The following is a 22259-nucleotide window of genomic DNA, read 5'->3' on the forward strand; positions in this document are numbered from 1 at the left end:
AGGAATGAGTCATCCTTGTGGAAGTCATATTACTGATTTTATGGTGGTTTCATGCATAGCAACTTAGGTTCATTCCATTACTGGCTTTCAGACCTTTATTCTGTCCTAAAACACCCACTTTGTTCATATCCCATGAGACTTTTATTCATTGATCCTTTTATTGTTATTATAAGGGTTGTTTGTGTTATTTAGGCTAGGTGCTCTGTAAGGGGGCAACTCTTTAAGATAAGCTTTCAGCCAACACTCCCGAACCAGTTGGTTCAAGGTGCTAGGTGTTGAGACACCCCTAAGGACTTACTCCCTCAAGCCTATCCCCCATACATACACACTACAGGCATTTAGTTTATTTATTTTCTTTTCTTGAGACCTTGGTGTCCAGCACCTCTTTGGGTTACTAAGTGTTCTGTAGTGAAGGTTACTCTTGATAGTGGACTTTCAGCTGATAATCCCGAGTTAGTTAACCCAAGTTACCAAGTGATAAGGCACCCCTAAGAGCTTATTCATCCAAGTAGATCCCTCACACAGGAGCACCAGAGACACTTGCCTCAAGCTTAAAACCATTGATGCCTAGCCTTATTGTTTACTCTTTTTCTTTTATTTTTTTACTTCCATTGTTCTTTCCCTTTTCTCTTCTTAGGATCTTGTTATTAACTTAGTCTCATGAGTGTATCCAAAGCAAAGTATTCAGGATAGATAGTTGTCCTCCTAGCCTTGTGGTTGAACCAACTTAGCTAACTTATGACTACCCCAAAGATTCATGAATGCACTTCCACAATATGAACTCCACTCTGGTCTTTTAAAAACATAATCCTTCTCTTCTTCAATTTGATTTAAAAAGGGACAAGCTTACAAGAAAGGGAAGTAATGATGCAGTGACATAAAGACCAGTGCACATAGAATCTCTTCAATACCAAAAACTAAAAATAACATGATTTGAAAAAGGTTTAAACATAACATGGAAGCAAGTTCTATTTCATACAAGATCTTCCTTATTTAAAACACAGAGAAAGATGGAACAAAGAAGGAACTCCACCACCTTTTACTGTTGTGGGTGTCCACGCTCTTTTCCTTGCTTGTCCTCCTTGTTTCCTCTTGCATTTCCTCGCATCCGTGCCAATCTTGCTTGCTTCCAATCCTCAAGTGCCTTCCTCACTGACTCATGACTCTCTTCCACCCTTTGTCTTTTCTTTCGTGCTAATTCATCCTTCATTTCATCATACATGGCTATTCCTGGATGCAATATTGGCAGCTGTCCCACTAAGTAGCCGAGCCTGGCTTGAGTATTTATCTGATGTCCTGTTTGACTCATGTAAACTCCTTCTGCGAATGCCCTTTGCTCGTCCAATAGTTCTGCCTGTTCTATTTGTCTTCGATGCATCTCATGTATGTGTGCCCCTTGATGTGCTTGGATGTTGAGTAGCCTCTGGGTGGATTCTTGTTGCTCGTTTTGCCTTTGTTCCATCCTGTTGAATGCTTCTCCCCATTGTTGTCCTTGGCTTAGTTGCTGTTCCATCATTTGCCTTTGCCACTCATCTTGCTGCACCATCATCTGTAGTTGAAGCTCTTTCTGTGCTCCTTGGCTTTCCAAATATTGTCTAGATAAGCCATCAATGGCTTCCTGTAATTGGTGCATGTCCAAGGTCTGTGGTGCTTGTCCCTCTAAGACTTGTCCTTCAACTACTTGAGGAGCTGTCCTCTTTCTTTGCTTCCGTTGAGGCAGGGGGAGTGCTGCAGCATTCATCCTTTGGACCATTATTGGAATGCCTTCCTTTATCCAAACGGGGTCCTCATCTTCAAAAACCACTCTAGCTTTCTTGCATATTCGGTAAATGGTGCTGGGGTAACCTAATGTTCCTCTTGAGTCGCTTTTCTCTGCCATCTTTCTAATTCCTTGAGCTATGATCTCATGAACTTTGATTTCTCCTCCCTTGAGTATACAATGCAACATTGTTGCTCTCTCGAGATTCACCTCCGAGTTGTTTGCAGCTGGGAGAATAGACCTCCTTACTAGCTCGAACCACCCCTTAGCTTCAGGAGTGAGATCTGTTCTCTTAATGAACTTTGGTTTATTTCCTGCACCCCTTTCCCAGTCAGTTCCTGGTACACAAAGGTCTAGTAAAAGCTGGTCATAATTGGGGTTGTTGTCCAATCTTGAGTGGTAACTTTCTTCTTCAAATGGTATAGACCGTAGCTTCAATGCCCTCATTACACTCATGGGACCAAAATCCACCATTGTTCCTCTCACAAAGCTTGTATATGACTCATCTTTCTTATCATACCTAACTGCATTTGCATAAAATTCTCTTACGAGATTTGCATTCACCTTAGTGACCGGGTCAGTGAGGAGCTCCCATCTTCTCCTTTCTACCTTCTCTGTGATTTCGGGGCATTCAGTCTTCTTAACTTGAAATCCCAGCTCATAAATGATTTCCTTATCAACCATCCACCCGTATTGCAATGCATGATGCAAGCTTCTAAATCTCTTCTCATCATATGGGTGTTCTTCCATGGGTTCCTTTTTTTCAATGTTGCATGGCAACATTTTCCAACGTATTCCCTCTTTAGAACAAGTGTGTAACCCCTCTTCTTTAAGTGGCGAAATCTCCCCCATTTAATTGTCCAATCAATCCCTTTTTATGCTTCTTTTCCTTTCCTATAAAGATTTGAAATAAGGAAATTAATATAAAAAAAAATTTAAACTCTACGGCTAGAATAAAATGAAAGAAAGGATTTGATTGTTTGTTTATGAATTTCAACAAACTAACTAACTATTGGTGGTTCCTTATATGCATTTTGGTGGCACCATGGGGGTGACACCAAACTTAGTTTGAAGCAATGTGATGAAAAATTTTGTTCAAGCTCCCAAGACCAGCATGCATCTTGGTTTGCTTTGAACACCAAACTTATTCTTCACTATATACTGCATGATAAAGAATTCACCAAGTGTTTGTCAAGTTTGGGTTGAAATCATAAAGATTGACTTATTCATTATCATCTGAAAGCATATAAAACATGGGTTGCCTCCCATGAAGCGCTTCTTTAGCGTCACTAGCTTGACGTTTTTCTTTCATCACGGTGGTTGGTAGTGCTTAAAGTCCTCCCCTCTTGCTGTGGACTTGTATCCATTGGTTGGATCAATGATCTCCACATGTTCCAGGGAAAAACTCTGTTGATAGTGAAGACCTTAGGTAATTGAGATGGCACAGTAGGGAGATTAGGGGGAATATCTGGGAAGTAAGCTGAGACAACTCTATCCCCTGGAGAGAAGTCTTCCGTAGGGATCTTCTTATTCCTCCATCTCCTTGGTACCTTCTTCTTTGTTTCTTTTGAGGTTGCCTTCCCCTTGGTGACCTCTTTTCTCCAAGGAGTTGTGATGCTGTCTTCACCTGCCTCTAGAGGTTTGGGTTCATCCAACTTTTTCTTGAGTTGTGGCAATTGCTATTTTCCTTGTTTGTCAGTTAAGGGGGTCTCAGAATGAACTGGCTGTGCTTCAGTGCTTGTTTCCTCCTTCAGTGTCTCATTATTATTTGTGCTTAGTCCCTTGTCCTCTTGATCTGTTTCTTGTGAGAGTTTGAAAACATTTAAGCTGAGTCGTTCATCATGGATTCTCAATATTAGCTCCCCTTTCTCTACATCGATAAGTGCTCTGGCCATAGCTAGAAATGGTCTTCCCAATATGATTGAGTGAGTGTGACTTTCTTCCATGTCCAGAATGACAAAGTCTGTTGGGAGAAAGTACTTCCCAACCTTTAGCAACACATTTTCCACCACTCCTATTGCTTGCTTTTGAGTTTTCTCAGCCAGTCTGATAATGACATCTGTGGGCATTATCTCATTGATCTGCAGCCTCTTCACCAGGGATAAGGGCAGTAAGTAGATGCTGGCCCCTAAATCGCATAGTGCTCTGTCGAACATATTTTCACCTATGGCACAAGGGATATGAAAACTTCCTGGGTCTCTTCTTTTTGTAGGCAACTCAGGTTGAATAAGGGCACTACATTCCTTGTTCATCGCTATAGTCTGCCCTCCCTTGAGTGAGCTTTTCCTGGGAAGAAGTTCCTTCATATACTTGATGAATGCAAGCATTTGTTTAATTGCCTTGATGAATGGTATGTTCACATGCAGAGATGCAAACAAGTCTAGGAGCCTTGAGTATATTCTTTTTTCCACAGCACCATTGAGCAGTTGAGGGAATGGTACATAGAGCTTCAGCAGCTCTTGTTGTGAGATTTCTGGTTCTTTGTGATCTCTATCCTGCTCCTTTGTTGAGTTATCTTCAGGTTGTTTGCACATTTTGCCTTGCTTGTCTTCAATTTCTTGATCACTTGTAGTGACCATTTTACAATCTTCCCATCTTACTTTCTTTGCTTCTCCCTTGGGGTTTTTCTCAGTGTCACTTGGGAAGCTATTAGTAGGTTTGGGAATCTTCTCAGCTAAATATCCCACCTGGAATTCCAGCTTCCTAATGGTTTCTCCTTGGTTCTTAATATTGGCTCACACCTCCTCTTTGAACACATTATTTTCTTGAATCTCTTGGCATATTCCTTTAAGTAAGGCTTCAATCTTAGAGAGCCTGTCATCAATTGATGAGTGGTTCGGAGCAGATGTGCTGTTTTGGTTTTGATAAGTATGTGGAGAAGTGTTGTTGTGGGGGTGTTGAGATGTCCTCTGGGTGAATTGTTGGTGAGTTGCATTGTTGTTGGAGTTGTAACGTCTCTGGTCTTGGTTTTGATCTTGCTCACTTCCCCACCCAAAGTTCGGGTGATTTCTCCATCCAGGGTTGTAAGTCTTGGAGTATGGATCATAGTTTTTCCTTGGTGAATTCCCAATGTAGTTGGCTTGCTCCTGACTCCCTTCTGCTTCTTGGTTTACTCCTTCTTGTGTTGTTGATGAAGTGGAGATTGCTGCTACTTGGTTCATCTCCATCTTCTTGGTGAGGTCAGCCAGCTGCTGGGTAATGAGCTTGTTTTGGGCCAACAGAGCGTCTACATTGTTTAGCTCCATCACTCCTCTTGTGTTCCCTCTTTCGGAAGCATAGAAGTAGTCGTTTTCTGCTACTGTTTCAATAACATCTATGGCTTCCTCAATGGTCTTCTTCTTGTTCAAGAACCCTCCAGATGAATGGTCTACTGCCTTCTTTGACTCATAAGAGAGCCCTTCATAGAAAATGTGCAGTTGGACCCATTCGTTGAACATGTCAGATGGACACCTCCTTGTTAAGTCTTTGAACCTCTCCCATGCTTCATACAGAGTCTCACCATCCTGTTGCCTGAAGGTTTGAACCTCAACTCTCAGCCTATTGATTCGTTGAGGAGGGTAGAATCTTGCTAAGAATTTGTTCACCACATCCTCCCAAGTTGTCAAGCTCTCCTTTGGGAAGGATTCCAGCCACTTGGCTGCCTTGTCTCTGAGTGAGAAGGGTAATAAGGGCAATCTATAGGCATCAGGATGAACACCATTGGATTTCACTGTGTCACATATTCTCAGGAAGGTGGTCAAATGTTGGTTGGGATCTTCTTGAACACTTCCTCCAAACGAGCAGTTGTTCTGAACAAGGGTGATGAGCTGTGGTTTAAGTTCAAAGTTGTTGGCATGGATTGTTGGCTTTTGGATGCTACTTCCAGAATTGCCTGGGTTTGGATTAATGTAAGAGCCTAAAACTCTTCTATCCTCCCCAGCATGATTTGCTCCACCTCCTCTGCCATGGTTGTGAGTCTCTTCTTGATGATGATTTTCCATGTTTTTTTCCATGTTTGGTTCAAAGTATTCCTCAAACTGTTCCTCCGCTTCTTCAGCACCAACTACTCGTTTTCCTTTTGTCTCCCTCCTTAGTCTAAGGAAGGTTCTCTCTGGTTCAGAATCAAAGGAAGTTGAAGCCCCGCTTCTTCTCCCTGTCATACAACCAACAAGTACAAGCAGAGAAAATAGGTGCAGACAGTATTTGTGTCAGAATTGATGTTAGTTGTGGGTGATACAATATATCAAACAGTTAGTGGGTTAGCAAACAGAATTGAAAATAACAAAGAAAAACAAAAGAGTAGATGGAGAAGGGAAGAAGTTTAGCTAAAACAAAAAGTAAATCACTCAAACAGAAAAATAAAATTCACAAAATAAAATGCTCAATCTAGTGATCTTCCAATCTAATCATTGTTGATGCACAATCAATCCCCGGCAACGGCGCCATAAACTTGATGCGGGGAAAACTTGTCTCTCAACAAATCTTCCTTCGGCAAGTGTACCAAAGTTGTCATCAAGTAAAAACTCACAATAGAGTGAGGTCGAATCCCATAGGGATTGATTGATCAAGCAACTTTAATTAGAAGAATGTTCTAGTTGAGCGAGTCCAGAATTTGGGTTGAGAGTTGCAGAAAATAAAATGGCGGGAATGTAAATAACAGAAAAGTAAATGCTAGAATTAAAGGACTGGAAGTAAATGACTGAAAATAAATTGCAGAATTGTAAATGGGAATGGGGGATTTGCTCATAAAAGTAAATCGCAGAAATTAAAGAGAATGGGTAAGACTAGAGATGGGGAGTTCATTGGGCTTAGGAGATGTTGCAATTCTCCGGATAAAGTTCATTTTCATCTCTTCCTCAATCAATGCACTCATTGATCTCCTTGGCAATCTTAAGTGATTGAATTGCAATTTCTTGCAATTCAATCTCTCAAATCTTGATCAATAGCCAATTCCTTGGTCAATTGCTCATGAGAAGAGATGAAGTATGGTCACTGATTATACCACATGCATTTTCCAAACCAAGTATTGAGAGGGTTACAGTCACATACCCATCCAAACCCAATTTGGTCCAGCATGAGAAAGCATTTCTAGCTTTATCTCTTCATTCCTCTTCCAAGGTTCAAAAGAGATCCAAGTTTGAATAGCTTCTCTTCTAAGATAACTACTCAATTGGATGAAGATCGAAAGCTTTCAAGTAAAATCAAGAGGAAAGATAAAAGAAGAACAATGAAGATTAGTATTGATCCATTAAATTACAATAGAGCTCCCTAACCCAATGAAAGGGGTTTAGTTGTTCATAGCTCTTGAAGATGAAAACAAAGATGGAGAATACATCATAAAACTAGAAATTGCAAAGAAAGTAAAATACAGAGAGTGGTTCTTCAGCCTCCAGAACTCCTTTACAATTCAAAGCTACTCCTATATATACTACTCTTCTCAGCTTCTAGTTCACTCTTCAAGTCTTAGGCCTTTGGATCTTGGGTTTGAAGCAGTTCCTTTCTTTATTTGGGCTTGGCTTTACTTGCAGAGAGAAAGTGCGGAGTGGGCAGAGACTTAAGCTCAGGGCGTAAGGAGTGTTAATCATTTAGTGAAAGTCCAAGTTCGGGAACGTTAGTGACACTTAACATTGTCACTAATGTTCCAATGCACCCGTTTTGCCTCACGTTAAAACCCACGTTAACTAGGTTAACGTGGCTTTTAACGTTGCCTTGTCAACCTTCGAGAACGTTAGTGACACTCAACATTGTCACTAACGTTCCAGTGTGCCCCTTCTTGCTTCACGTTAAAGCTCACGTTAACTAGGTTAACGTGGCTTCTAACGTTGCCTTTGCCATCCTTCGAGAACGTTAGTGACATTCAACATTGTCACTAACGTTCCAATGTGCCCCTAGGTCTCACGTTGGAGTCCACGTTAACTAGGTTAACGTGGCCATCTTTTAGCCATCCCAACGTTAGTGACAATGTTGAGTGTCACTAACGTTGGCTCATCCTTCATTTCTCATCGTTAGCTTCCACGTTAACCAAGTTAACGTGGAAGTTAACGTGACTCTTGGGGGTTGTGTGGTTGGTTCAACGTTAGTGACAATGTTGAGTGTCACTAACGTTGTCGACAACTCTTCATCCTCTACGTTAGTTCCCACGTTAACCAAGTTAACGTGGGAGTTAACGTGGTACTTTGCACCATAGGCCAACGTTAGTAACAATGTTGAGTGTCACTAACGTTGGCTTCTCTTCCCCCCTTTAACGTTAGAGGCCATGTTAACTAGGTTAACGTGGCTTCTAACGTGGCCACTTATGAGTAATTGCCAACGTTAGTGACAATGTTGAGTGTCACTAACGTTGGCTCAACTTGTCTTTTCCACGTTAGAGTTCACGTTAACTTGGTTAACGTGACTCTCTAACGTGGGCATTGATGGCTTTTTTGAGAGTGTTATTGACAATCACTTTTCTCATTAATCTTGCAAGTTACCTCCCCTTTTCTTGCTTTTTTTTGGTCCTGAAATCAAGCAACAAAGTGCATCAAAGCTCTAGTCCAAGTCATGAGTAATGCAACATAATATTTGTCACTAAACTTATGCAAAATCCTCATGAAATCATGTAAAATGCACAATGTATGCTTGAGTCAAGGCATAAGTGAATATTTACCCAAAACTAGCTTATTTCCTAAAGAAATGCATAAAACTAACCTAAAAACAGTAAAGAAAAGGTCAGTGAAACTGGCCAAGATGCCCTGGCATCATCTAAAAGGTCCCTCTCGTAGGCCATTGATGAGGCCCATGATGGCGGCCTCTGTTGGCAAGCTTTGTATGTCTAGGCATGTTTTGTTGAATCTCTCCATGTAGTTGCAAAGACTTTCCCGATCTCCTTGCTTGATTCCTAGCAAACTGGGGGCGTACTTAGCTTTGTCTTTTTGGATGGAGAATCTGGCCAGGAACTTTTTGGCTAGGTCATCAAAGCTTGAGATGGACTTTGCAGGTAGGTTATCGAACCATCTGATTGCTGTCTTTGTGAGAGTTGTTGGAAAAGCTTTGCAACAAACTGCATCTGAGGCATCGGTGAGGTACATTCTACTTCTAAAATTGTTGAGGTGATGGTTGGGATCTGTAGTGCCATCGTACAAGGTCATGTCCGGAAGTTTGAAGTCCTTAGGAATTTTGGTCTTCATGATTTCCCTAGTGAATGGATCTTGATCTTTGTGTGAGTTGTCCTCAGGGGTGGATCGAGTAGCTTTTGGCTTTGAGATCGGCTTCGAGTTTTAGAAGTTTATCTTCTAATTCTCGACGTCGCCTTACCTCTCTCTGTAGATCCTTCTCGATTTCTCGTTGATGCGGGGTTTCTTTTTCAAATTGCTTTAAACGATCTTGAAGTGCTTCTATCACTCCCGGATTTGATGAGTTTTTGTCCCTGTTAGATTCCGGGGTATCTTTCAGTGTAGTGTCTGCATTTTTGTGCGATGTTCTATCCTCTAGATCTGAATCGTGGTCGTTGTCATGGTCGTCCGCCATGGTGATGGGATGACTTCCAGGTCCCTGGCAACGGCGCCAATATTCCGAGGGTTACCTGAAACTGTAGGTCTATCATGGACGAGATCTTCTGTACTGGTCGGAGATGACGTGTCCGGCTGGTGGGGCGTCCTGAGCTGTCGTGTCCGACTTGTTGGACTGGCTGCACTGCTAATCCTTGGTCACCGGAGGGTGGGGGGTACCTGCAAGAGACTCCGATGCTTAGGTTAGCATGGGTATTAAACGGGTTTTTAGTAGAATCAGAGTATGAGTTATACCTGGGTGCTCCAGTGTATTTATAATGGTGTAGAGTGACCTTTTTAGATAAGATAAGTTAGTTATCTTATCTTATCTTTGAGTTGAGGTCAACTTATCTTTTAAGGGAACCACCCTTATCTCTATAGGCTTGGACTGCCTTTGGATTTGGGTCGTGTTCCTCTATTTGGGTCCCTTACTGGGTTTTCCTGTCGATTCGTCCGACCTTTTTTGAGAAGAGGTCGGATAGCCTGACCTGAAGAGGTCGGTCGCTTTATTACTGAACATCCCGGATCTGATAGCTCGACCCAGGGTATGAACACCTCCCATCAAAGCAGGCAGTTTTGAGCTAAATCCTCAGCTCATTGTCATAGTGCAGCAAAACTGCCAGTATTCCGATCTTCCACAGGAAGAACCTACTGAGTTTCTGGCACAATTCTTGCAAATTGCTGACACAGTACGTGACAAGGAGGTAGATCAGGATGTATACAGGCTGTTACTATTTTCGTTTGCTGTAAAAGATCAAGCTAAAAGGTGGTTAAATAACCAACCCACAGCAAGCATAAGAACATGGAAACAGTTATCAGACAAATTTCTGAATCAATATTTCCCTACAAAAAGGATGACACAGCTAAGGCTGGACATCCAAGGCTTTAAATAAGAGGATGATGAATCCCTTTATAATGCTTGGGAGAGATACAGACGGATGCTAAGGAAATGCCCCTCTGAAATGTTTTCAGAGTGGGTGCAATTAGACATCTTCTACTATGGGCTTACAGAAAGAGCTCAGATATCTCTAGACCACTCAGCTGGTGGATCTATACACATGAAAAAAACTATTGAAGAGGCTCAAGAGCTTATTGATATAGTTGCTAGAAATTAGCATCTGTACATAAGTAGTGGGTCCTCCATAAAAGAAGAAGCCAAAGCAGTGTCTACTGAACTTAGTCCTCTAGAACAAGTTGTTGAATTCAATCAACAATTGTGTTTTCTAACAAAACAGCTAGCAGAATTCAAGGAGATGCTACAAGACACTAGAAATGCTAATAAAGATATGGAAGCACAATTGAATCAGACAAAACAACAGTTATCAAAGCAAATAACAGAAGAGTGCCAGGCAGTTCAATTAAGAAGTGGAAAAACATTAAATACCTCATTTCAGAGCAGCAGAAAGCCAAGAAAAGAACAAGTGACAGAGGATGAGCAAAATATTATCCAAAATCCCTCTGAAGACAGTAAGAGCCCAGAGAGGAATAACTCTCGTGTTCAAGCGCTAGAAAAGGATGCAAAGTTGGCGTTAAACGCCCAACCCACGCGCAGTTCTGGCGTTCAAACGCCAGAAACAAGCAAGGAGCTGGTGTCAAACGTCCAATGGAAGCTCAGTTCTGGAGTTCAAATGCCAGCGAGGGATTAGACACACCCAAGTGCTGATAGCAACCCCTCTAAGAAGGCTTCTCCAACCACCTCTGTAGGAAATAAACCTGCAGTAACTAAGGTTGAGGAATACAAAGCAAAGATGCCTTATCCTCAAAAACTCCGCCAAGAGGAGCAGGATAAGGAATTTGCATGCTTTGCAGACTATCTCAGGACTCTTGAAATAAAGATTCTGTTTGCAGAGGCACTTGAGCAAATACCCTCTTATGAGTCATAAGAAGGATTGGAGAGAAACTGAAAGAGTTCTCCTCACTGAAGAATGCAGTGCAGTCATTCTGAAAAACTTCCCAGAAAAGTTTAAAGATCCCGGGAGCTTTATGATACCATGCATATTAGAGGGTAACTGTACCAAGACAGCTTTATGTGATCTTGGGGCAAGCATCAATCGAATACCTGCATCCACTATCAGAAAGCTTGGTTTAACTGAAGAAGTCAAACCAATCCGGATATGTCTCCAACTTGCTGATGGCTCCCTTAAATACCCATCAGGCATGATTGAAGACATGATTGTCAGGGTTGGGCTATTCGCCTTTCCCACTGACTTTGTAGTGCTGGAAATGGAGGAGCATAAGAGTGCTACTCTCATTCTAGGAAGACCTTTCCTAGTAACTGGACGAACTCTCATTGATGTCCAAAAGGGGGAAGTAACCCTGAGAGTCAATGAGGATGAGTTTAAGTTAAATGCTGTCAAAGTCATGCAGCATCCAGACACACCAAAAGACTGCAAGAAAGTTGATCTTATTGACTCTTTGGTAGAGGAGATCAACATGGCTGAAAGTCTCGAATCAGAGCTGGAAGACATCTTTAAAGATGTTCAGCCTGATCTGGAGGATTCAGAGGAATTGAAAAGGCCTCTGAAACTTCCTCAGGAAGAGGAGAAACCTCCTAAACCCGAGCTCAAACCACTACCACCATCCCTAAAATATGCATTTTTGGGAGAAGGTGACACTTTTCCGGTGATCATAAGCTCTGCTTTAAATCCACTGGAAGAGGAAGCACTACTTCAAGTGCTAAGGACACACAAGACAGCTCTTGGGTGGTCCATAAGTGATCTTAAGGGCATCAGCCCAGCAAGATGCATGCACAAAATCCTATTGGAGGACAATGCTAAGCCAGTGGTTCAACCACAGAGGTGGCGTAATCCAGCCATGAAGGAAGTGGTGCCGAAAGAGGTCACCAAGTTACTGGAGGCTGTGATTATTTATCCTATTTCTGATAGCCCCTGGGTGAGCCCTGTCCAAGTTTTTCCTAAGAAGGGAGGCATGACAGTGGTTCATAATAAAAAAATGAACTGGTTCCTATAAGAACAGTTACAGGGTGGCGTATGTGTATTGACTACAGAAGGCTCAATACAGCCACCAGGAAGGATCACTTTCCTTTACCATTCATAGACCAGATGCTAGAGAGACTAGCATGTCATGAATATTACTGCTTTTTGGATGGCTATTCAGGCTACAACCAAATTGCAGTAGATCCTTAGGACCAAGAGAAAATAGCATTCACATGTCCTTCAAGAGTGTTTGCTTACAGAAGGATGCCTTTTGGTCTGTGCAATGCACCTGCAACCTTTCAGATATGACTTTTCAGTATTTGGAGACTCATTCAACTCCTGCCTTGACCATTTAGCACTTGTTCAGAAAAGATGCCAAGAGACCAACCTGGTTTTAAACTGGGAAAAATGTCACTTTATGGTGACTGAAGGAATTGTCCTTGGGCATAAAATTTCAAACAAGGGAATAGAAGTGGATCAAGCTAAAGTGGAAGTGATTGAAAAACTACCACCACCTGCCAATGTTAAGGCAATTAGAAGCTTTCTGGGGCATGCAGGATTTTATATGAGGTTTATAAAGGATTTTTCGAAAATTGTAAAACCTTTGAGAAACATGCTAGCTGCTGACACGCCATTTGTGTTTGACACAGAGTGTCTGCAGGCGTTTGAAACTTGATGCCAGGGCATCTTGGCCAGTTTCACTGACCTTTTCTTTACTGTTTTTATGTTAGTTTCATGCATTTTCTTAGGAAATAAGCTAGTTTTGGGTAGATATTCACTTACACCTTGATTCAAGCATACATTGTGCATTTTACATTATTTCATGAGGATTTTGCATGAGTTTAGTGACAAATTGTATGTTGCATTACCCATGACTTGGACTAGAACTTTGATGCACTCTATTGCTTGATTTCAGGACCAAAGGAAGCAAGGAATGGGAGGTAACTTGCAAAGTTAATGAGAAAAGTGATTGCCAAAAACGCTCTCGAAGCCATCATTGACCACGTTAAGAGTCACGTTAACTAAGTTAACATGAACTCTAACGTGGAGAAGGGAAGTTGAGCCAACGTTAGTGACACTTAACATTGTCACTAACGTTGGAAAATGCTCATAAGTGGCCACGTTAGAGTCCACGTTAACTTAGTTAACGTGGCCTCTAACGTTAGAAAGGGGAAGAAACGCCAACGTTAGTGACATTCAACATTGTCACTAACGTTGGCCTAAAGAGAAATATACCACGTTAACTCCCACGTTAACTTGGTTAACGTGGGAGCTAACGTCATAAGCAAGAGTGGTCGACAACGTTAGTGACACCCAACATTATCACTAACATTGGAAGCAACCACACAACCCCCCAAGGAGCCACGTTAACTTCCACGTTAACTTAGTTAATGTGGAAGCTAACGTTGATCAGTGAAAGAATGGCCAACGTTAGTGACACTCAACATTGTCACTAACGTTGGGGATGGCTAAGCATGGCCACGTTAGAAGCCACGTTAACCTAGTTAACATGGACTCTAACGTGAGACATAGGGGCACCTTGGAACGTTAGTGACAATGTTGAGTGTCACTAACGTTCTCGAAGGATGGGAAGCCCACGTTAAAGAGCCACGTTAACTAAGTTAACGTGGGCTCTAACGTGGGAACAAAGGGGGCTTTTCAAAGTTATTAGGAATGTTAAGTCTCAATAATGTGTGCGAAGGACTTAGAGGCAACGTTAGTGGCAACGTTTATGCCACTAACGTTGAAGTTAACGTGGCTTTTATTTAGTAACGTTAGTGAGAAAGTTGATTGTCACTAACGTTCTCGAACTCATATTTTCACTAAACGTTAACACCCCTAACGTCCTGAGCTAAAGTCTCTGCCCACTTCACATTTTCTCTCTGCAAGTAAAGCCAAGCCCAAATGAAGAAGAGAACTGCTTCAAACTCAAGATCCAAAGGCCCAAGACTTGAAGATCCAACTAGAAGCTGAGAGAAGTAGTATATATAGGAGTAGCTTTGAATTGTTGAGGAGTTCTGGAGGTTGGAAAAAGAGAACTACTCTCTGTATTTTACTTTCTCTGCATTTTCTAGTTTTATGATGTATTCTCCATCTTTGTTTTCATTTTCAAGAGCTATGAACAACTAAAACCCTTTCATTGGGTTAGGAGCTCTGTTGTAATTTGATGGATCAATACTAATTTTCATTATTCTTCTTCTATCTTTTCTCTTGATTTTACTTGAAAGCTTTCGATCTTCATCCAATTGAGTAGTTATCTTGGAAAAGAAGCTATACAAACTTGGATCTCTTCTGAACCTTGAAAGAGGAATGAAGAGATCAAGCTAGAAATGCTTTCTCATGCTGGACCAAATTGGGTTTGGATGGGTATGTGACTATAACCCTCTCAATACTTGATTTGGGAAATGCATGTGGTATAATCAGTGACCATACTTCATCTCTTCTCATGAGTAATTGACCAAGGAATTGGCTATTGATCAAGATTTGAGAGATTGAATTACAAGAAATTGTAATTCAATCAATTAAGATTGCCAAGGAGATCAATGAGTGCATTGATTGAGCAAGAGATGAAAATGAACTTGATCCGGAGAATTGCAACATCTCCTAAGCCCAATGAACTCCCCATCTCTGATCTTACCCATTCTCTTTAATTTCTGCCATTTACTTTTATGAGCAAATCCCCTATTCCCATTTACAATTCTGCAATTTATTTTCAGTCATTTACTTCTAGTCCTTTAATTTTAGCATTTACTTTTCTGTTATTTACATTCCCGCCATTTTATTTTCTGCAACTCTCAACCCAAATTCTGGATTCGCTCAACTAGAATATTCTTCTAATTAAAGTTGCTTGATCAATGAATCCCTGTGGGATTCGACCTCACTCTATTGCGAGTTTTTACTTGACGACAAATTCGGTACACTTGCCGAAGGGAGATTTGTTTTGAGACAAGTTTTCTGAGCATCAAGTTTATGGCGCCGTTTCCGGGGATTGATTGTGCATCAACAATGATTAAATTGGAAGATCACTAGATTGAGCATTTTTATTTTGTGAATTTCATTTTCTGTTTGAGTGATTTACTTTCTGTTTTAGTTAAACTTCTTCCCTTCCCCCTCTACTCTTTTGTTTTTTTTTGTTATTTTCAATTCTGTTTGCTAACCCACTAACTGTTTGATATATTGCATCACGCACAACTAACAGTAATTCTGACACAAATACTTTCTGCACCTATCTTTTCTTGCTTGCACTTGATGGTTGTATGACAGGGAGAAGAAGCGGGGCTTCAACTTCCTTCGATTCTGAACCTGAGAGGACCTTCCTTAGATTAAGGAGGGAGGCAAAAGGAAAGAAAGTGGTTGGTGCTGAGGAAGAAGAGGAATTCTTTGAACCAAACATGGAAGACAACATGGAAAACCATCATGAAGAAGAGGATCACAACCATGGGGGAGGAGGTAGAGCAAATCATGCTGGGGAGGATAGAAGAGTTTTGGGCTCTTACATCAATCCAAACCCAGGAAATTGTGGAAGTAGCATCCAAAAGCCAACAATCCATGCCAACAACTTCGAACTTAAACCACAGCTCATCACCCTTGTTCAGAACAACTGTTCGTTTGGAGGAGGTGTTCAAGAAGACCCCAATCAATATTTGACCACCTTCCTGAGAATATGTGACACAGTGAATCTAATGGTGTTCACCCTGACACCTATAGACTGCTCTTGTTTCCATTCTCACTTAGGGACAAAGCAGCCAAGTGGCTGGAATCTTTCCCAAGGGAAAGCTTGACAACTTGGGAAGACGTCGTGAACAAATTCTTAGCAAAATTTTACCCTCCTCAACGAATCAATAGGCTGAGAGCTGAGGTCCAAACTTTCAGGCAACAAGATGGTGAGACTCTATATGAAGCATGGGAGAGGTTTAAAGACCTAACAAGGAGGTGCCCACCAGATATGTTTAACCAATGGGTGCAGTTGCACATTTTCTATGAAGGGCTCTCTTATGAGTCAAAGAAGGCCGTAGACCATTCATCCGGAGGATCTTTGAACAAGAAGAAGACTATTGAGGAAGCCATAGATGTTATTGAAACAGTAGCAGAGAACGACTACTTCTATGCTTCCGAAAGAGGGAACACAAGAGGAGTAATGGAGCTAAACAATGTAGATGCTCTGTTGGCCCAAAACAAGCTCATTACCCAGCAGCTGGCTGACCTCACCAAGAAGATGGGGAGGAACCAAGTAGCAGCAATCTCAACTTCGTCAACAACCCAAGAAGGAGTGAATAAAGAAGCAGAGGAGAGTCAAGAGCAAGCCAACTACATTGGGAATTCACCAAGGAAAAACTATGATCCATATTCCAAGACCTACAACCCTGGATGGAGAAACCACCCAAACTTTGGGTGGAGAAGTGAGCAAGATCAAAACCAAGACCAGAGACGTTACAACTCCAACAACAATGCAGCTCACCAGTAATTCACACAGAGGACATCTCAACACGCCCACAACAACACTTCTCCACACGCTTATCAAAACCAAAACAGCACATCTGCTCTGAATCACTCATCAATTGATGACAAGCTCTCTAAGATTGAAGCCTTACTTGAAGGAATATGCCAAGAGATTCAAGAAAATAAGGTGTTCAAAGAAGAGGTGCGAGCCAATATTAAGAACCAGGGAGAGACCATTAGGAAGCTGGAATTCCAGGTGGGATATTTAGCTGAGAAGATTCCCAAACCTACTGATAGCTTCCCAAGTGACACGGAGAAAAACCCCAAAGGAGAAGCAAAGAAAGTAAGATGGGAAGATTGCAAAATGGTTACTACAAGTGATCAAGAGACTGAAGACAAGCAAGGCAAACTTTTCGAACAACCTGAAAATAACTCAACAAAGGAGGAGGATAGAGATCACCAAGAACCAGAAATCTCACAACAAGAGCTGCTGAAGCTCTATGCACCCTTCCCTCAACTGCTCAATGGTGCTGTGGGAAAGAGAATATACTCAAGTTTCCTAGACTTGTTTGCATCTCTGCATGTAAACATACCATTCATCAAGGCAATTCAACAAATGCCTGCATTCATCAAGCATATGAAGGAACTTCTTCCCAGGAAAAGCTCACTCAAAGGAGGCCATACTATAGTGATGAACAAGGAATATAGTGCCCTTATTCAACCTGAGTTGCCTACAAAAAGAAGAGACCCAGGAAGTTTTCACATCCCTTGTGCCATAGGTGAAACTATGTTCGATAAAGCACTATGTGACTTGGGAGCCAGCATAAACTTATTGCCATTATCCCTGGTGAAGAGGCTGTAGATCAATGAGATAATGCCCACAGATGTAATCATCAGACTGGCTGACAAAACTCAAAAGCAAGCAATAGGAGTGGTGGAAAATGTGTTGCTAAAGGTTGGGAAATACTTTCTCCCAACAGACTTTGTCATACTGGACATGGAAGAGAGTCACACTCACCCAATCATATTGGGAAGACCATTCCTAGCTACGACCAGAGCACTTATCGATGTAGAAAAAGGGGAGCTAATATTGAGAATCCATGATGAACGACTCAGCTTCAATGTTTTCAAACTCTCACAAGAAACAGATCAAGAGGACAAAGAACTAAGCACAAATGATAATGAGACACTGAAGGAGGAAACAAGCACTGAAGCACAGCCAGTTCATTCTGAGATCCCCTTAATAGATAAACAAGGAAAACAGCAATTGCCACAGCTCAAGAAAAAGTTGGAGGAACCTAAACCTCTAGAGGCAGGTGAAGACAACATCACAACTCCTTTAGAAAAAGAGGTCACCAAGGGGAAGGCAACTTCAAAAGAAACAAAGAAGAAGGTACCAAGGAGGTGGAGGAACAAGAAAATCCCTACAGAAGACTTCTCTCCAGGGGATAGAGTTGTCTCAGCTTACTTCCCAGATATTCCCCCTAATCTCCCCACTGTACCATCTCAGTTACCTAAGGTCTTCACTATCAACAGAGTTCTTTCCTTGGAACATGTAGAAATCATTGATCCAACCAATGGATATAAGTCCATAGCAAGAGGGGAGGACTTTAAGCACTACCAACCACCCTGATAAGGGAAAACCGTCAAGCTAGTGACGCTAAAGAAGCGCTTCATGGGAGGCAACCCATGTTTTATATGTTTTTAAAATAATGAATAAATCAATGTTTATGAATTTCAACCCAAACTTGATAAACACTTGGTGAAATCTTTATCATGCAGTATATAGTGAAGAACAAGTTTGGTGTTTAAAGCAGAACTCTTGGAGCTTTGAACAAAACTTTTCATCACATTGCTTCAAACTAAGTTTGGTGTCACCCCATGGTGCCACCAAAATGCATAAGGATACACAAGTAGTTAGTTAGTTGAAATTCATAAATAAACAAACTATTTTTCTTCTCTTTATTATTCTAGCCGTAGAGTTTGATTTTTATGATATTAATTTCCTTATTTTAAATCTTTATAGGAAGAAAAAGAAAAGAAGCATAAAAATGGATGGATTGGACAACTAAACAAAGAAGGATCGGACACCACAAAAGGAAGGGCTACACACTTGTTCTAAAAAGGGAATACATTGAAAAATGTTGCCATGCAACATTGGAAAAATGGAACCCCTAAAAGACCGAGCAATCTCATTCATAAAGTGATGATCCTTGTCTTCTATCCATGCATCACCCCAATCGTCCATCAAGTAACCATTCAATCAATCCACACCCTCCATTCTCTCACAACTTCTCTATATAAATGACCCTTGCTCCGTACACACCTTTATTGTCATTACCCAATCTTCACCACTCTCCATTTCGGTACAAGACACGCCCTAACCCATTAAAAACCTTTTTCCCACCTCACTCTCTTCATTGCAATAAAACCCTGAACAACCAAAAATCTCCACAACTTTGCCACCTTCACATATTAACTATCATTCATGGCGTCTTCGGGTTCTAAAAGAAGGAAGGGAAAAGAACCCATGGAAGAACACCCATATGATGAAAAGAGATTTAGAAGCTTGCATCATGCATTACAATACGGGTGGATGGTTGATAAGGAAATCATTTATGAGCTGGGATTTCAAGTTAAAAAGACTGAGTGCCCCGAAATCACAGAGAAGATAGAAAGGAGAAGATGGGAGCTCCTCACTGACCCGGTCATTAAGGTGAATACAAACCTCATAAGAGAATTTTATGCAAATGCGGTTCGATATGATAAGAAGGATGAGTCTTAAACAAGCTTTGTGAGAGGAAAGATGGTGGACTTTGGTCCCATGAGTGTCATGAGGGCATTGAAGCTACAGTCTATACAGTTTGAAGAAGAAAGCTATCACTCAAGATTGGACAACCCCAATTATGACCAGATTTTGCAAGATATTTGTATACCAGGAGCTGACTGGGAAAGGGGTGCGGGAAATAAACCAAAGTTCATCAAGAGAACAGATCTCACTCCTGAAGCCAAGGGGTGGTTTGAGCTAGTGAGAAGGTCTATTCTCCCAGCTGTAAATAACTCAGAGGTGAATGTCAAGAGAGCCACAATGGTGCACTGCATACTGAAGGGAGGAGAAATCAAGGTTCATGAACTCATAGCTGAAGGTATTAGAAAGATGGCAGAGAAAAGTGACTCAAGAGAAACGTTAGGTTACCCCAGCACTATTTACCGAATATGCAAGAAAGCTGGGGTAGTTTTTGAAGATGAGAACCCCATGTAGATAAAGGAAGGCATCCGAATAACTGTACGAAAGATGAATGCTGCAGCATCCCCTTTGCCTCAGCGGAAGCAAAGGAAGAGGATAGCCCCTCAAGTAGTGGAAGGACAAGTCTTAGAGGATCAAGCACAACAGACCTTGGACATGCACCAATTGCAGGAGGCCATTGATGGCTTGTCTAGACAATATTTGGAAAGCCAAGGAGCACAGAAAGAGCTTCAACTACAGATAATGGGGCAGCAAGAGGAAACACTCTCAAGATGGATGACTCAGCAAGGTGAGTGGCAAAGGCAAATGATGGAACAGCAACTAAGTCAAGGACAACAATGGGGAGAAACATTCAACAGGATGGAACAAAGGCAAAACGAGCAACAAGAATCCACCCAGAGGCTAATCAACATCCAAGCATATCAAGGGGCACACATACATGAGATGCATCGAAGACAAATAGAACAGGCAGAACTATTGGACGAGCAAAGGGCATTTGCAGAAGGAGTTTACATGAGCGAAACAGGACATCACATAAACACTCAAGCCAGGCTCGGTTACTTAGTGGGACAGCTGCCAATATTGCATCCAGGAATAGCCAGGTATGACGAAATGAAGGATGAATTAGCACGAAAGGAAAGACAAAGGGTGGAAGAGAGTCATGAGTCAGTGAGGAAGGCACTTGAGGATTGGAAGCAAGCAAGATTGGCACGGATGCGAGGAAATGCAAGAGGAAACCAGGAGGACAAGCAAGGAAAAGAGCATGGACATCCACAACAGTAAAAGGTGGTCGAGTTCCTTCTTTATTTCACCTTTCTCTATGTTTTAAATAAGGAAGATCTTGTATGAAATAGAACATGCTTCCATGTTAGTTTAAACCTTTTTAAATTCTGTCTTTTAAGTTCTGAATAGGTCTATGTGCACTAGTCTTTATGTCACTGCATCCCTACTTTACTTACTTGTATGATTGTCCCTTTGAATCAAATGAAAAGAGAATGAGTGTTTTTAAAGACCATAGTAGAGTTCATATTATGGAGTACATTCATGAGTTTGTGGTATGATCATAAGTTAGCTAAGTTGGTTCAACCATAAGGTGGGATGACAACTATCTGGCCTGAATACTTTGCTTTGAATATACTCATAAGACTAAGTATATGACAAGATCCTAATAAGAGAAAGAGAAAAGAATAATGAAAGTGGAAAAACAAAAGAAAAAGAGTAAGCAATAAGGCTAGGCACCAATGGTTTTGATCTTAAGATATGTGTCTGTGGTGTTCTTATGTGAAGGATCTACTTGGATGAATAAGCTCTTAGGGGTGCTTTATCACCTGGTAAGTTGGGTTAACTAACCCGGGATTATCAGCTGAAAGTCCATTATCAAGAGTAACCCTCACCACAGAGCATTTAGTAACCTAAAGAGGTGCTGGACACCAAGGTCTCAAGAAGAAAAATAAATGAACTATATGCCTGTGGTGTGTATGTATGGGGGAGAGACTTGAGGGAGTAAGTCCTTAGGGGTGCTTCAACACCTAGCACCTTGAACCAACTGGTTCGGGAGTGTTGGCTGAAAGCTTATCTTAAAAAGTTTCCCCCTTACAGAGCACTTAGCCTAAGAACACCAATAAGCCTTGAAATGACAATAAAGGGATCAATGAATAAAAGTCTCATGGGATGTCAGCAAAGTGAGTGTTTTAAGACATGATAAAGGTCTGAAAGCCAGGAACGAACCTAAGTTGCTATGCATGAAACCACCATAAAATCAGTGATATGACTTCCACAAGAATGACTCATTGCTCTTGGCATTCCATTCATCATTCTCTTGTTCCAGTACTTGCTTAGGGACAAGCAAGCTTTAAGTTTGGTGTTGTGATGCCAGGGCATCTTGGCCAGTTTCACTGACCTTTTTTTTACTGTTTTTAGGTTAGTTTCATGCATTTCCTTAGGAAATAAGCTAGTTTTGGGTAGATATTCACTTACACCTTGATTCAAGCATACATTGTGCATTTTACATTATTTCATGAGGATTTTGCATGAGTTTAGTGACAAATTGTATGTTGCATTACCCATGACTTGGACTAGAACTTTGATGCACTCTATTGCTTGATTTCAGGACCAAAGGAAGCAAGGAATGGGAGGTAACTTGCAAAGTTAATGAGAAAAGTGATTGCCAATAACGCTCTCAAAGCCATCATTGACCACGTTAAGAGTCACGTTAACTAAGTTAACGTGAACTCTAACATGGAGAAGGGAAGTTGAGCCAACATTAGTGACACTTAACATTATCACTAACGTTGGCAAATGCTCATAAGTGGCCACGTTAGAGTCCACATTAATTTAGTTAACGTGGCCTCTAACGTTAGAAAGGGGAAGAA

At 41.3% G+C, this 22259-nt stretch overlaps 2 non-coding genes across 2 annotated transcripts; one reads left to right on the plus strand and one right to left on the minus strand.

Moving 5' to 3' along the window:
- The first annotated feature begins 5194 nt into the window (after nucleotides 1–5194).
- Nucleotides 5195–5298, plus strand: LOC148567988 (small nucleolar RNA R71). Its single transcript, XR_015882982.1, has one exon. It is a non-coding gene; the product is annotated as a small nucleolar RNA R71 (small nucleolar RNA).
- A 10746-nt stretch (nucleotides 5299–16044) lies between these two features.
- On the minus strand, nucleotides 16045–16152 carry LOC148567989 (small nucleolar RNA R71). Its single transcript, XR_015882325.1, has one exon. It is a non-coding gene; the product is annotated as a small nucleolar RNA R71 (small nucleolar RNA).
- Between the last annotated feature and the right edge of the window lie 6107 nt (nucleotides 16153–22259).

This window comes from Arachis ipaensis, chromosome B4 (assembly GCF_059453495.1).
Source record: "Arachis ipaensis isolate K30076 ecotype BB chromosome B4, ASM5945349v1, whole genome shotgun sequence".
NCBI classification, from domain to species: Eukaryota; Viridiplantae; Streptophyta; class Magnoliopsida; order Fabales; family Fabaceae; genus Arachis; species Arachis ipaensis.